This window comes from Oncorhynchus mykiss, chromosome 18, assembly GCF_013265735.2.
Source record: "Oncorhynchus mykiss isolate Arlee chromosome 18, USDA_OmykA_1.1, whole genome shotgun sequence".
NCBI classification, from domain to species: Eukaryota; Metazoa; Chordata; class Actinopteri; order Salmoniformes; family Salmonidae; genus Oncorhynchus; species Oncorhynchus mykiss.
In genome coordinates, this window is record NC_048582.1 from 68,134,903 (window position 1) to 68,148,033 (window position 13,131).

The window sequence follows — 13,131 nt, forward strand, 5'->3', positions numbered from 1 at the left end:
ATACATACATAGAATCAAACTGTTCCAACATGTCACCTTAATGTTATGTAAAGTATGTTATGTAAAGTATGTTATGTAAAGTATGTTATGTAAAGTTTGTTACGTAAAGTATGTATAGTATGTTATGTATAGTGTGTTATGTAACGTGTGTTATGTAAAGTATGTTATGTAAAGTATGTTATGTAAAGTATGTTATGTAAAGTATGTTGTGTAAAGTGTGTTACGTAAAGTATGTATAGTATGTTATGTAAAGTATGTTATGTATAGTATGTTATGTAAAGTATGTTATGTAAAGTATGTTATGTAAAGTATGTTATGTAAAGTATGTTATGTAAAGTATGTTATGTAAAGTATGTATAGTATGTTATGTAAAGTATGTTATGTATAGTATGTTATGTAAAGTATGTTATGTAAAGTATGTTATGTAAAGTATGTATAGTATGTTATGTAAAGTATGTTATGTAAAGTATGTTATGTAAAGTATGTTATGTAAAGTATGTTATGTAAAGTATGTTATGTAAAGTATGTTATGTAAAGTATGTTATGTTATGTAAAGTATGTTATGTAAAGTATGTATAGTATGTTATGTAAAGTATGTTATGTAAAGTATGTTATGTATAGTATGTTATGTAAAGTATGTTATGTAAAGTATGTTATGTAAAGTATGTTATGTAAAGTATGTTATGTAAAGTATGTTATGTAAAGTATGTATAGTATGTTATGTAAAGTATGTTATGTAAAGTATGTTATGTAAAGTATGTTATGTAAAGTATGTTATGTAAAGTATGTTATGTAAAGTATGTATAGTATGTTATGTAAAGTATGTTATGTAAAGTATGTTATGTATAGTATGTTATGTATAGTATGTTATGTAAAGTATGTTATGTAAAGTATGTTATGTATAGTATGTTATGTAAAGTATGTTATGTAAAGTATGTTATGTAAAGTATGTATAGTATGTTATGTAAAGTATGTTATGTAAAGTATGTTATGTATAGTATGTTATGTATAGTATGTTATGTAAAGTATGTTATGTAAAGTATGTTATGTAAAGTATGTTATGTAACGTGTGTTATGTAAAGTATGTATAGTATGTTATGTATAGTATGTTATGTAAAGTATGTTATGTAAAGTATGTTATGTAAAGTATGTTATGTAAAGTATGTTATGTAAAGTATGCTGTGTAAAGTGTGTTATGTAAAGTATGTATAGTATGTTATGTAAAGTTTGTTACGTAAAGTATGTATAGTATGTTATTTATAGTATGTTATGTAAAGTATGTTATGTAAAGTATGTTTTGTAAAGTATGTGTATATGCATGGTGACAGATCACCTTCTCTTATGGGCTTGATGAGAAATTTGATTTAACGCTGATCCTCTGTGTTCTCTCTCTTCTCAATATTGATGGAATGTAATTAGGCTGGGTGTGTTCATATCTTACACCTGGAGAGTTCTCTTCCAGCCCCAGCAGCTCCCTTCCAGCCCCAGCAGCTCCCTTCCTCCCCCAAGCAGCTCCCTTCCTTCCCCAGCAGGTCCCTACCAGCCCCAGCAGCTCCCTTCCCCAGCAGCTCCCTTCCCCAGCAGGTCCCTTCCTCCCCCAGCAGCTCCCTTCCTTCCCCAGCAGGTACCTCCTCCAGTAGCTTCCGTCCCCAGCAGGTCCCTCCTCCAGTAGCTTCCTTCCCCAGCAGCTCCCTCCTCCAGTAGCTTCCTTCATAAGCAGCTCCCTCCTCGAGTAGCTTCCTTCCCCAGCAGCTCCCTCCTCCAGTAGCTTCCTTCCCCAGCAGCTCCCTTCCTTCCCCAGCAGCTCCCTTCCTTCCCCAGCAGCTCCCTTCCTTCCCCAGCAGGTCCCTTCCTTCCCCAGCAGGTCCCTTCCTCCCCAGCAGGTCCCTTCCTCCCCAGCAGGTCCCTTCCTCCCCAGCAGGTCCCTTCCTCCCCCAGCAGCTCCCTTCCTCCCCCAGCAGCTCCCTTCCTTCCCCAGCAGCCCCCTTCCTTCCCCAGCAGCTCCCTCCTCCAGTAGCTTCCTTCATAAGCAGCTCCCTCCTCCAGTAGCTTCCTTCCCCAGCAGCTCCCTTCCTTCCCCAGCAGCTCCCTTCCTTCCCCAGCAGGTCCCTTCCTCCCCCAGCAGGTCCCTTCCTTCCCCAGCAGCTCCCTCCTCCAGTAGCTTCCTTCATAAGCAGCTCCCTCCTCCAGTAGCTTCCTTCCCCAGCAGCTCCCTTCCTTCCCCAGCAGCTCCCTTCCTTCCCCAGAAGGTCCCTTCCTCCCCCAGCAGGTCCCTTCCTCCCCCAGCAGCTCCCTTCCTCCCCCAGCAGCTCCCTTCCTCCCCCAGCAGCTCCCTTCCTTCCCCAGCAGCTCCCTCCTCCAGTAGCTTCCTTCATAAGCAGCTCCCTCCTCCAGTAGCTTCCTTACCCAGCAGCTCCCTCCTCCAGTAGCTTCCTCCCCCAGCAGGTCCCTTCCTTCCCCAGCAGCTCCTTCCTCCAGTAGCTTCCTTCATAAGCAGCTCCCTCCTCCAGTAGCTTCCTTCCCCAGCAGCTCCCTCCTCCAGTAGCTTCCTTCATAAGCAGCTCCCTCCTCCAGTAGCTTCCTTACCCAGCAGCTCCCTCCTCCAGTAGCTTCCTCCCCCAGCAGCTCCCTTCCTTCCCCAGCAGGTACCTCCTCCAGTAGCTTCCGTCCCCAGCAGGTCCCTCCTCCAGTAGCTTCCTTCCCCAGCAGCTCCCTCCTCCAGTAGCTTCCTTCATAAGCAGCTCCCTCCTCGAGTAGCTTCCTTCCCCAGCAGCTCCCTCCTCCAGTAGCTTCCTTCCCCAGCAGCTCCCTTCCTTCCCCAGCAGCTCCCTTCCTTCCCCAGCAGCTCCCTTCCTTCCCCAGCAGCTCCCTTCCTTCCCCAGCAGGTCCCTTCCTTCCCCAGCAGGTCCCTTCCTCCCCAGCAGGTCCCTTCCTCCCCAGCAGGTCCCTTCCTCCCCAGCAGGTCCCTTCCTCCCCCAGCAGCTCCCTTCCTCCCCCAGCAGCTCCCTTCCTTTCCCAGCAGCCCCCTTCCTTCCCCAGCAGCTCCCTCCTCCAGTAGCTTCCTTCATAAGCAGCTCCCTCCTCCAGTAGCTTCCTTCCCCAGCAGCTCCCTTCCTTCCCCAGCAGCTCCCTTCCTTCCCCAGCAGGTCCCTTCCTCCCCCAGCAGGTCCCTTCCTTCCCCAGCAGCTCCCTCCTCCAGTAGCTTCCTTCATAAGCAGCTCCCTCCTCCAGTAGCTTCCTTCCCCAGCAGCTCCCTTCCTTCCCCAGCAGCTCCCTTCCTTCCCCAGCAGGTCCCTTCCTCCCCCAGCAGGTCCCTTCCTCCCCCAGCAGCTCCCTTCCTCCCCCAGCAGCTCCCTTCCTCCCCCAGCAGCTCCCTTCCTTCCCCAGCAGCTCCCTCCTCCAGTAGCTTCCTTCATAAGCAGCTCCCTCCTCCAGTAGCTTCCTTACCCAGCAGCTCCCTCCTCCAGTAGCTTCCTCCCCCAGCAGGTCCCTTCCTTCCCCAGCAGCTCCTTCCTCCAGTAGCTTCCTTCATAAGCAGCTCCCTCCTCCAGTAGCTTCCTTACCCAGCAGCTCCCTCCTCCAGTAGCTTCCTTCCCCAGCAGCTCCCTTCCTTCCCCAGCAGGTCCCTTCCTCCCCCAGCAGCTCCCTCCTCCAGTAGCTTCCTTCATAAGCAGCTCCCTCCTCCAGTAGCTTCCTTACCCAGCAGCTCCCTCCTCCAGTAGCTTCCTCCCCCAGCAGGTCCCTTCCTTCCCCAGCAGCTCCTTCCTCCAGTAGCTTCCTCACCCAGCAGATCCCTTCCTCCCCCAGTTTCTCCATCCCCAGCACTCTAGGTTTTATTCATAATTTGTTTATGTGCAGATTTGTCAGCTAATGCCTTTAGGTCTATTACTATACTGTCACATGCACCCAGAGAGCCGTACTTCATTTGCTATATTACAATGAATTATGCATTAGTTTCTATGCTTTGTGAATGTGTGTGTGTGTGTGTATGTGTGAGAGTGTCTATCTGTGGCTGTCTGGGGCTGTCTGTCTGTGTGTGTGTGTGTTTGTCTGTCTGTCTGTGTGTCAAGCCAAGCCACCAGAGACAGCAGGTAAATGCAGGCTATGTTACAGGAACTCTAATGAAGGTTTGCTCCCACCACGACGTCCTATGGGGACAGCCCACGGACCAATTCCTCTCTCTCACTCTTATCTAGTGCACTACTTTGCAGCAAAGCACTACGGGCCCTGGTCAAAGGTAGTGCACTACATAGGGAATAGGGTGCCATTTGGGATGTTCACTGTGATTTTGTGAGTCATGGACATGGAGAACACTGTGTTTGACTACCAGGGATGGAAACAGAGGACAACCGCCAGAGAAGACTGTGTTTGAATACCAGGGATGGAAACAGAGGACAACCGCCAGAGAAGACTGTGTTTGAATACCAGGGATGGAAACAGATCAACCGCCAGAGAAGACTGTGTTTGAATACCAGGGATGGAAACAGAAGACAACCGCCAGAGAAGACTGTGTTTGAATACCAGGGATGGAAACAGAGGACAACCGCCAGAGAAGACTGTTTGACTACCAGGGATGGAAACAGAGGACAACCGCCAGAGAAGACTGTGTTTGAATACCAGGGATGGAAACAGAGGACAACCGTCAGAGAAGACTGTGTTTGAATACCAGGGATGGAAACAGAAGACAACCGCCAGAGAAGACTGTGTTTGAATACCAGGGATGGAAACAGAAGACAACCGCCAGAGAAGACTGTGTTTGAATACCAGGGATGGAAACAGAGGACAACCGCCAGAGAAGACTGTGTTTGACTACCAGGGATGGAAACAGAGGACAACCGCCAGAGAAGACTGTGTTTGAATACCAGGGATGGAAACAGAGGACAACCGCCAGAGAAGACTGTGTTTGAATACCAGGGATGGAAACAGAGGACAACCGCCAGAGAAGACTGTGTTTGAATACCAGGGATGGAAACAGAAGACAACCGCCAGAGAAGACTGTGTTTGAATACCAGGGATGGAAACAGAGGACAACCGCCAGAGAAGACTGTGTTTGAATACCAGGGATGGAAACAGAGGACAACCGCCAGAGAAGACTGAGTTTGTCATCGAAGGAGTTATAATCATATTGGTTGAGGTCGTTGTCTGCTTGGGTGTCTCTCTGGCTACGGGGTGGGCCAAGTATTCTAAGGAAAAAGGATGAATTGTTATTCTATTCTTGTCCTCTGTCATTATCTCATCTCTTTCTGTCTGTTCTGTAATCTCCAGGTGTGTGTAACCAAGCTGACAGACCAGTCTGGGTTGGCATGACCGAACTGATGGTGCAAAACACTAAAAATAATCTCTACCCATCTCTTTTTTTTTCTCCATATCCCTTTCCTCTCTCTCCTCTTTTTCTATAGCTCTTTCCTCTCTATATCTCTCTCCTCCGCTATCTCTCCATCGCTCTCTTTTTTTTTCCTCCTTTCTCTCCTCTCTCACCCAGTTCACGAGAAGGTAATTTTCTCTTCTGGTAATAATTAAAATATAGGGGAGGCAGCTGATTTTGATTATTTTGGGGCGTGGTTCGCTCACAGCTTTTATTGTGCAACTGTGAGTGACTAAATCATTCAGTGGTTCTCAAATCTCTCCTCTGGAACCCCCATCTGTTCCAGAGGTAGTTAACTTGATTCACCTCGTAAATTAACACAAAAATAACACCTCTGGAACGTAACAATATAATATGGCCGACCAGATTAAAATACCCTTTCTGGATCTTCAAAATGATCTACGAAGAACCTTTCAGATTGAGCACGGTTCTTTATAGAACCATTCTCCATAAAGGTTCTATAAATAACCATGAAAAGGGTTGTAAATACAGCAGAACTATTTTTCTATTGGTGCAATATAGAACCAATGGTTCTTTATAGAACCTTAGGGAACCCACCAGAGGTCTCTTCAGTCCCCAAGTCTAGAACAGACTACAGGAGGCACACAGTACTAGATAGAGCCATGACTACATGGAACTCTATTCCACATCAGGTAACTGATGCAAGCAGCAAAATTAGATTTAAAAAACACATTATTGAACAGAGGGACTGTGAAGAGAGACACACATACCTTGTAATATTGTTGTATAGTGGTATTATACATGTTGTATCCCGGATGAGCCCCCATTATGTTACGCACGCCTCTATGAAGAGGGAACACAACACCCTGCTACAACTCAACTGAAGTGAAGTGAAAGAGGTATGGGAATGTAGGTGCGAGTAAGGATGACAAAAGGCAGAGAGAGTGGTACCGTTTACAAGGAATTTATTTAGTCACATGGTAATGTTGGGGAAAAGGGGCTGGACGGAACCAAAGCAAAGAAAGTAAATCTCAAAGCCCCCCCCCCCCCCCCCCCCCCCTTATCTTACCTGCCTACCCACTACTTATGTAACTTAGCACCACCTGGTGCCCTAACCAAAATACAGGGTTAGGGGTCCGCCCAGGTCTTATCTAGTGTGCCTAGACAGTGAATATACTACGGGTACATGTATGCCCTCTTGCCTAAGCACTGCCTAGGTACCTTCCACCTTCCCCCCTGGGAACAAATGAAACAGAATATTAAACAATTTCACAAACTAAGAAACAAAGAACATCAAATAAGCACTATCTGATAATGCAACAAAACTAACACAGTACGTACCAACTGCCTGTACCACTCTCAGAAACAACCAACATAATATGACCCTCAGCCATCAGCCTCCTCTCTCAGCCATCAGCCTCCTCTCTCAGCCATCAGCCTCCTCTCTCTCAGCCATCAGCCTCCTCTCTCTCAGCCATCAGCCTCCTCTCTCTCAGCCATCAGCCTCCTCTCTCTCAGCCATCAGCCTCCTCTCTCTCAGCCATCAGCCTCCTCTCTCTCTCAGCCATGATCTCTCTAAATCACAATCAATCTTTCTGCAACCTCCATTCTGAACAGAACACTGGCTGTTATATAGCTTCAGAAGGAATGGGTAATTGGAAACAGCTGCGTCTTGACGAGGGGGCGGGGTCTGCTCGCCAATTAGCCATGGAGTCGACCAATCAGCTGCTTGAGGGATTTCAGGAAGCCATTTCCTGAAATACACACATGCAAATACACAAACTACAACACAGAAACTGGGGAATGTAACAGATATGTGGTGGTGTAATAATGTTATATGATGTACTGTTTTATCTTTTGTTTTATGTGTAATATAAAGGTTGTTGGAGCTCAGGAAGAGAACCTTGGCAGCAGCTAATGGGGATCCCTAATAAATAGTAGTGTAGTAGTAGTAGCAGCAGTAGTAGTAGTAGTAGTAGTAGTAGTAGTAGTAGTAGTAGTAGTAGTAGTAGTAGTAGTAGCAGCAGCAGTAGTAGTAGTAGTAGTAGTAGTAGTAGTAGTAGTATCAGTTGTAGTAGTAGTAGTAGTAGTAGTATCAGTTGTAGTAGTAGTAGTAGTAGTAGTAGTAGTAGCAGTAGCAGTAGCAGCAGCAGCAGTAGTAGTAGTAGTAGTAGCAGTAGTAGTAGTGGCAGTATCAGCATCAGTAGTAGTAGTAGCAGTAGTAGTAGTAGTAGTAGTAGTAGCAGTAGTAGTAGTGGCAGTATCAGCATCAGTAGTATTAGTAGTAGTAGTAGCAGTAGCAGTAGTAGCAGCAGTAGTAGTAGCAGGTTCAGTAGTAGTAGCAGCAGTAGTAGTAGTTGTTGCAGCAGTAGTAGTAGCAGGTTCAGTAGTAGTATCAGCAGTAGTAGTAGTTGTTGCAGTAGTAGTAGTAGCAATAGCAGTAGTAGCAGCAGTAGTAGTAGCAGGTTCAGTAGTAGTAGCAGCAGTAGTAGTAGTTGTTGCAGCAGTAGTAGTAGCAGGTTCAGTAGTAGTATCAGCAGTAGTAGTAGTTGTTGCAGTAGCAGCAGCAGCAGTAGTAGCAGCAGTAGTAGAGGTGGTTCAGTAGTAGTAGCAGCAGTAGTAGTAGTTGTTGCAGCAGTAGCAGTAGCAGTAGCAGTAGCAGCATCAGTAGTAGTAGCAGTAGCAGTAGCAGCATCAGTAGTAGTAGCAGTAGCAGTAGCAGCATCAGTAGTAGTAGCAGTAGTAGTAGTAGTAGTAGTAGTAGTAGTAGTAGCAGCAGTAGCAGTATCAGTAGTAGTAGCAGTAGCAGTAGCAGCATCTGTAGCATTAGCAGCATCAGTAGTAGTAGCAGTAGTAGTAGTAGCAGTAGCAGCATCAGTAGTAGTAGCAGTAGTAGTAGTAGTAGCAGCAGTAGCAGTAGCAGTAGCAGCATCAGTAGTAGTAGCAGCAGTAGCAGTAGCAGCAGCAGTAGCAGCATCAGTAGTAGTAGCAGCATCAGTAGTAGTAGCAGCAGCAGTAGCAGCATCAGTAGTAGTAGCAGTAGCAGTAGCAGCATCAGTAGCAGCATCAGTAGTAGTAGCAGTAGCAGTAGCAGCATCAGTAGTAGTAGCAGTAGCAGTAGCAGCATCAGTAGCAGCATCAGTAGTAGTAGCAGTAGCAGCATCAGTAGCAGCAGCAGTAGCAGCATCAGTAGCAGCATCAGTAGCAGCATCAGTAGTAGTAGCAGTAGTAGTTGTAGCAGTAGTAGCAGCAGTAGCAGCATCAGTAGTAGTAGTAGTAGTAGTAGCAGTAGCAGTAGCAGCATTAGTAGCAGTAGCAGTAGCAGCATCAGTAGCAGTAGCAGCATCAGTAGCAGTAGTAGTAGTAGTAGCAGTAGCAGTAGCAGTAGCAGCATCAGTAGCAGTAGCAGTAGCAGCATCAGTAGCAGTAGTAGTAGTAGTAGTAGTAGCAGTAGCAGTAGCAGCATCAGTAGCAGTAGCAGTAGCAGCATCAGTAGCAGTAGTAGTAGTAGTAGTAGTAGTAGTAGCAGTAGCAGCATCAGTAGCAGTAGCAGTAGCAGCATCAGTAGTAGTAGCAGTAGTAGTAGTAGTAGCAGTAGTAGCATCAGTAGCAGCAGCAGCAGTAGTAACAGCAGTAGTAGTAGTAGTAGCAGCAGTAGCATCAGTAGCAGCATCGGTAGCAGTAGTAGCAGCAGTAGGAGGAGGGTTTTGTCCCATGAGGATCTGCCCCAGGTGTTTGGATACATATGGCTTTTCTTGAGGTTGTTACAGAATCACTTTTTCTGACCTCCAGGGGCATTGGATCCATCCCTTAGCTGGGAGTCGAAGATTTGTTTAGGACACACACACACACACTTGCACCTTCATGCATTATCTATGAGCGGTGTCTTGTCAGAGCTGTTGCTCTGTGTAATAGAAGACAGCTGGGGCGGATCGCGGAGCGCAGGATTAATTTGATGTGGTTAACCATCGGCTGTTCGCTGGGGTCGAGGGACGATTCATCGATTTCTGCCCGGTTTCCCAGACACAGATCATTAAGCCTAGCCCTGGACTGAAAAGCTATGTCAGTAGGGAATGCTTTTAAAGTGAAACTGACAGCATTTTAACAACATTAAATCTTATTCAAATCTGTTCATATACAACCTCAGGAAGAACATGGCACCTTTTTTTGGGGTACATTTTAATGACAAGCCAGCACTTAGATATATGGTAATTTTCACGTCTTCATTAATTCATAGAATGTTTGGTAATGATGTATAATATGGCCTTCGTAAAAATCCTATATCAATTTACTGTAGATCGGGAAAGTGTCCGTGCGTTTGGACAATTACTAGACACGGCAGTAAATAAAACCTAATGTAAAACATCTACCACGTCCAGGACCGGAGTCGACACGGACCAGTGCACCATATCCAATCAGAGCTACAGTAGGCTTATATGAAAACAATCAATTTGCCATACGATGTTTACAGGAAGTAGGGTCTGCCATCATTCACTATGAACTGGACTGTGTGTTTACAGGCAGTATGACCTTCCATCATTCACTATGAACTGGACTGTGTGTTTACAGGAAGTAGGGCCTGACATCATTCACTTTGAACTGGACTGTGTGTTTACAGGAAGTAGGGTCTGCCATCATTCACTATGAACTGGACTGTGTGTTTACAGGAAGTAGGGTCTGCCATCATTCACTTTGAACTGGACTGTGTGTATACAGGAAGTAGGGTCTGCCATCATTCACTATGAACTGGACTGTGTGTTTACAGGCAGTAGGTCCTGTCATCATTCACTATGAACTGGACTGTGTGTTTACAGGCAGTATGGCCTGTCATCATTCACTTTGAACTGTACTGTGTGTTTACAGGCAGTAGGGTCTGCCATCATTCACTATGAACTGGACTGTGTGTTTACAGGCAGTAGGGTCTGCCATCATTCACTATGAACTGGACTGTGTGTTTACAGGCAGTATGACCTTCCATCATTCACTATGAACTGGACTGTGTGTTTACAGGAAGTAGGGTCTGCCATCATTCACTATGAACTGGACTGTGTGTATACAGGCAGTAGGGCCTGTCATCATTCACTTTGATCTGGACTGTGTGTTAACAGGCAGTAGGGCCTGCCATCATTCAATATGAACTGGACTGTGTGTTTACAGGCAGTTGGGCCTGCCATCATTCACTTTGATCTGGACTGTGTGTTTACAGGAAGTAGGGCCTGACATCATTCACTATGAACTGGACTGTGTGTTTACAGGAAGTAGGGCCTGACATCATTCACTTTGAACTGGACTGTGTGTTTACAGGAAGTAGGGTCTGCCATCATTCACTACGATCTGGACTGTGTGTTAACAGGCAGTAGGGCCTGTCATCATTCACTATGAACTGGACTGTGTGTTAACAGGCAGTAGGGCCTGTCATCATTCACTATGAACTGGACTGTGTGTTAACAGGCAGTAGGGCCTGTCATCATTCACTTTGATCTGGACTGTGTGTTTACAGGCAGTAGGGCCTGCCATCATTCCCTTTGATCTGGACTGTGTGTTAACAGGCAGTAGGGCCTGTCATCATTCACTATGAACTGGACTGTGTGTTAACAGGCAGTAGGGCCTGACATCATTCACTTTGATCTGGACTGTGTGTTTAGTAGCAACAGCATGACTTCAGATCATTAGAACACATTCACCAAAAGCCATAAAATACACCTGCATGGATTTCTGCAAATATGTAAATACCACGGGAGTCCTCTTACAATAGGGAACTTCACAATCATAGTGATCAAACAACCACGAAAAGGTAGGCTCTCTTTCCCTACATAAACAACAACAAGAGCAGAAACTAACGGTAGCCAGAGCTAGAATCAGCTAAAATATAACGAAGGATGATTTGATTTTAAATAAGAATGTTGTCTTAATGTCTGACTTGTTCCGGTAGTGTTCTATTGTAGACACAATCAACAGTGTTTCAGTAGTGTTCTATTGTAGACATAATCAACAGTGTTCCAGTAGTATTCTATTGTAGACATAATCAACAGTGTTCCAGTAGTATTCTATTGTAGACACAATCAACAGTGTTCCAGTAGTATTCTATTGTAGACATAATCAACAGTGTTCCAGTAGTGTTCTATTGTAGACACAATCAACAGTGTTCCAGTAGTGTTCTATTGTAGACACAATCAACAGTGTTCCAGTAGTGTTCTAGTGTAGACACAATCAACAGTGTTCCAGTAGTATTCTATCGTAGACACAATCAACAGTGTTCCAGTAGGGTTCTATTGTAGACACAATCAACAGTGTTCCAGTAGTGTTCTATTGTAGACACAATCAACAGTGTTCCAGTAGTGTTCTATTGTAGACACAATCAACAGTGTTCCAGTAGTGTTCTATTGTAGACACAATCAATAGTGTTCCAGTAGTGTTCTATTGTAGACACAATCAACAGTGTTCCAGTAGTATTCTATTGTAGACACAATCAATAGTGTTCCAGTAGTGTTCTATTGTAGACACAATCAACAGTGTTCCAGTATTGTTCTATTGTAGACACAATCAACAGTGTTCCAGTAGTGTTCTATTGTAGACACAATCAACAGTGTTCCAGTAGTATTCTATTGTAGACACAATCAACAGTGTTCCAGTAGTATTCTATCGTAGACACAATCAACAGTGTTCCAGTAGTGTTCTATTGTAGACACAATCAACAGTGTTCCAGTAGTGTTCTATTGTAGACACAATCAACAGTGTTCCAGTAGTGTTCTATTGTAGACACAATCAACAGTGTTCCAGTAGTGTTCTATTGTAGACACAATCAACAGTGTTCCAGTAGTGTTCTATCGTAGACATAATCAACAGTGTTCCAGTAGTGTTCTATTGTAGACACAATCAACAGTGTTCCAGTAGTGTTCTATTGTAGACACAATCAACAGTGTTCCGGTAGTGTTCTATCGTAGACACAATCAACAGTGTTCCAGTAGTGTTCTATTGTAGACACAATCAACAGTGTTCCGGTAGTGTTCTATCGTAGACACAATCAACAGTGTTCCAGTAGTGTTCTATTGTAGACACAATCAACAGTGTTCCAGTAGTGTTCTATTGTAGACACAATCAACAGTGTTCCAGTAGTGTTCTATTGTAGACACAATCAACAGTGTTCCAGTAGTGTTCTATTGTAGACACAATCAACAGTGTTCCAGTAGTGTTCTATCGTAGACACAATCAACAGTGTTCCAGCAGTGTTCTATTGTAGACACAATCAACAGTGTTCCAGTAGGGTTCTATTGTAGACACAATCAACAGTGTTCCAGTAGTGTTCTAGTGTAGACAGAATCAACAGGGGAATCCTCTCTTTCTCCACGAGATACTGTATATGGCAAAGCAACAAAGACTTGTTAGAATCGTATTTATGTTTATTTTAAGCTTTCCTTATTTGGAGAAAAGTTTCAAAATTGAAGAAAACAATGTCAAGATGTTGAATACATTTGGTTGTAGTTGGTTTCTTACTTGGTCTATTCTTTTTCAAGAGGAGTAAATGATATCTTCCTCATTCCCTGTAATTAAACATTTAGATTCTGTGGAGGGAGAGACTGAAAGGGAGATCAGTTAAATCTACAGACTTTTAAAGAAGACTTGTTTCTCTTCTTCTCAAAATATCAGTATAAACCATTGTTCCTCAAAGGGAATTGCTAAGGAGAGAAGTGTGCGTTCGTGCGTGCGTGTGTGCGTGCGTTCGTGCGTGCGTGCGTGCGTGCGTGCGTGTGTGTGTGTGTGTGTGTGTACGTAATAGACTGAAGTCTCCTTCCTTAATTAATGAG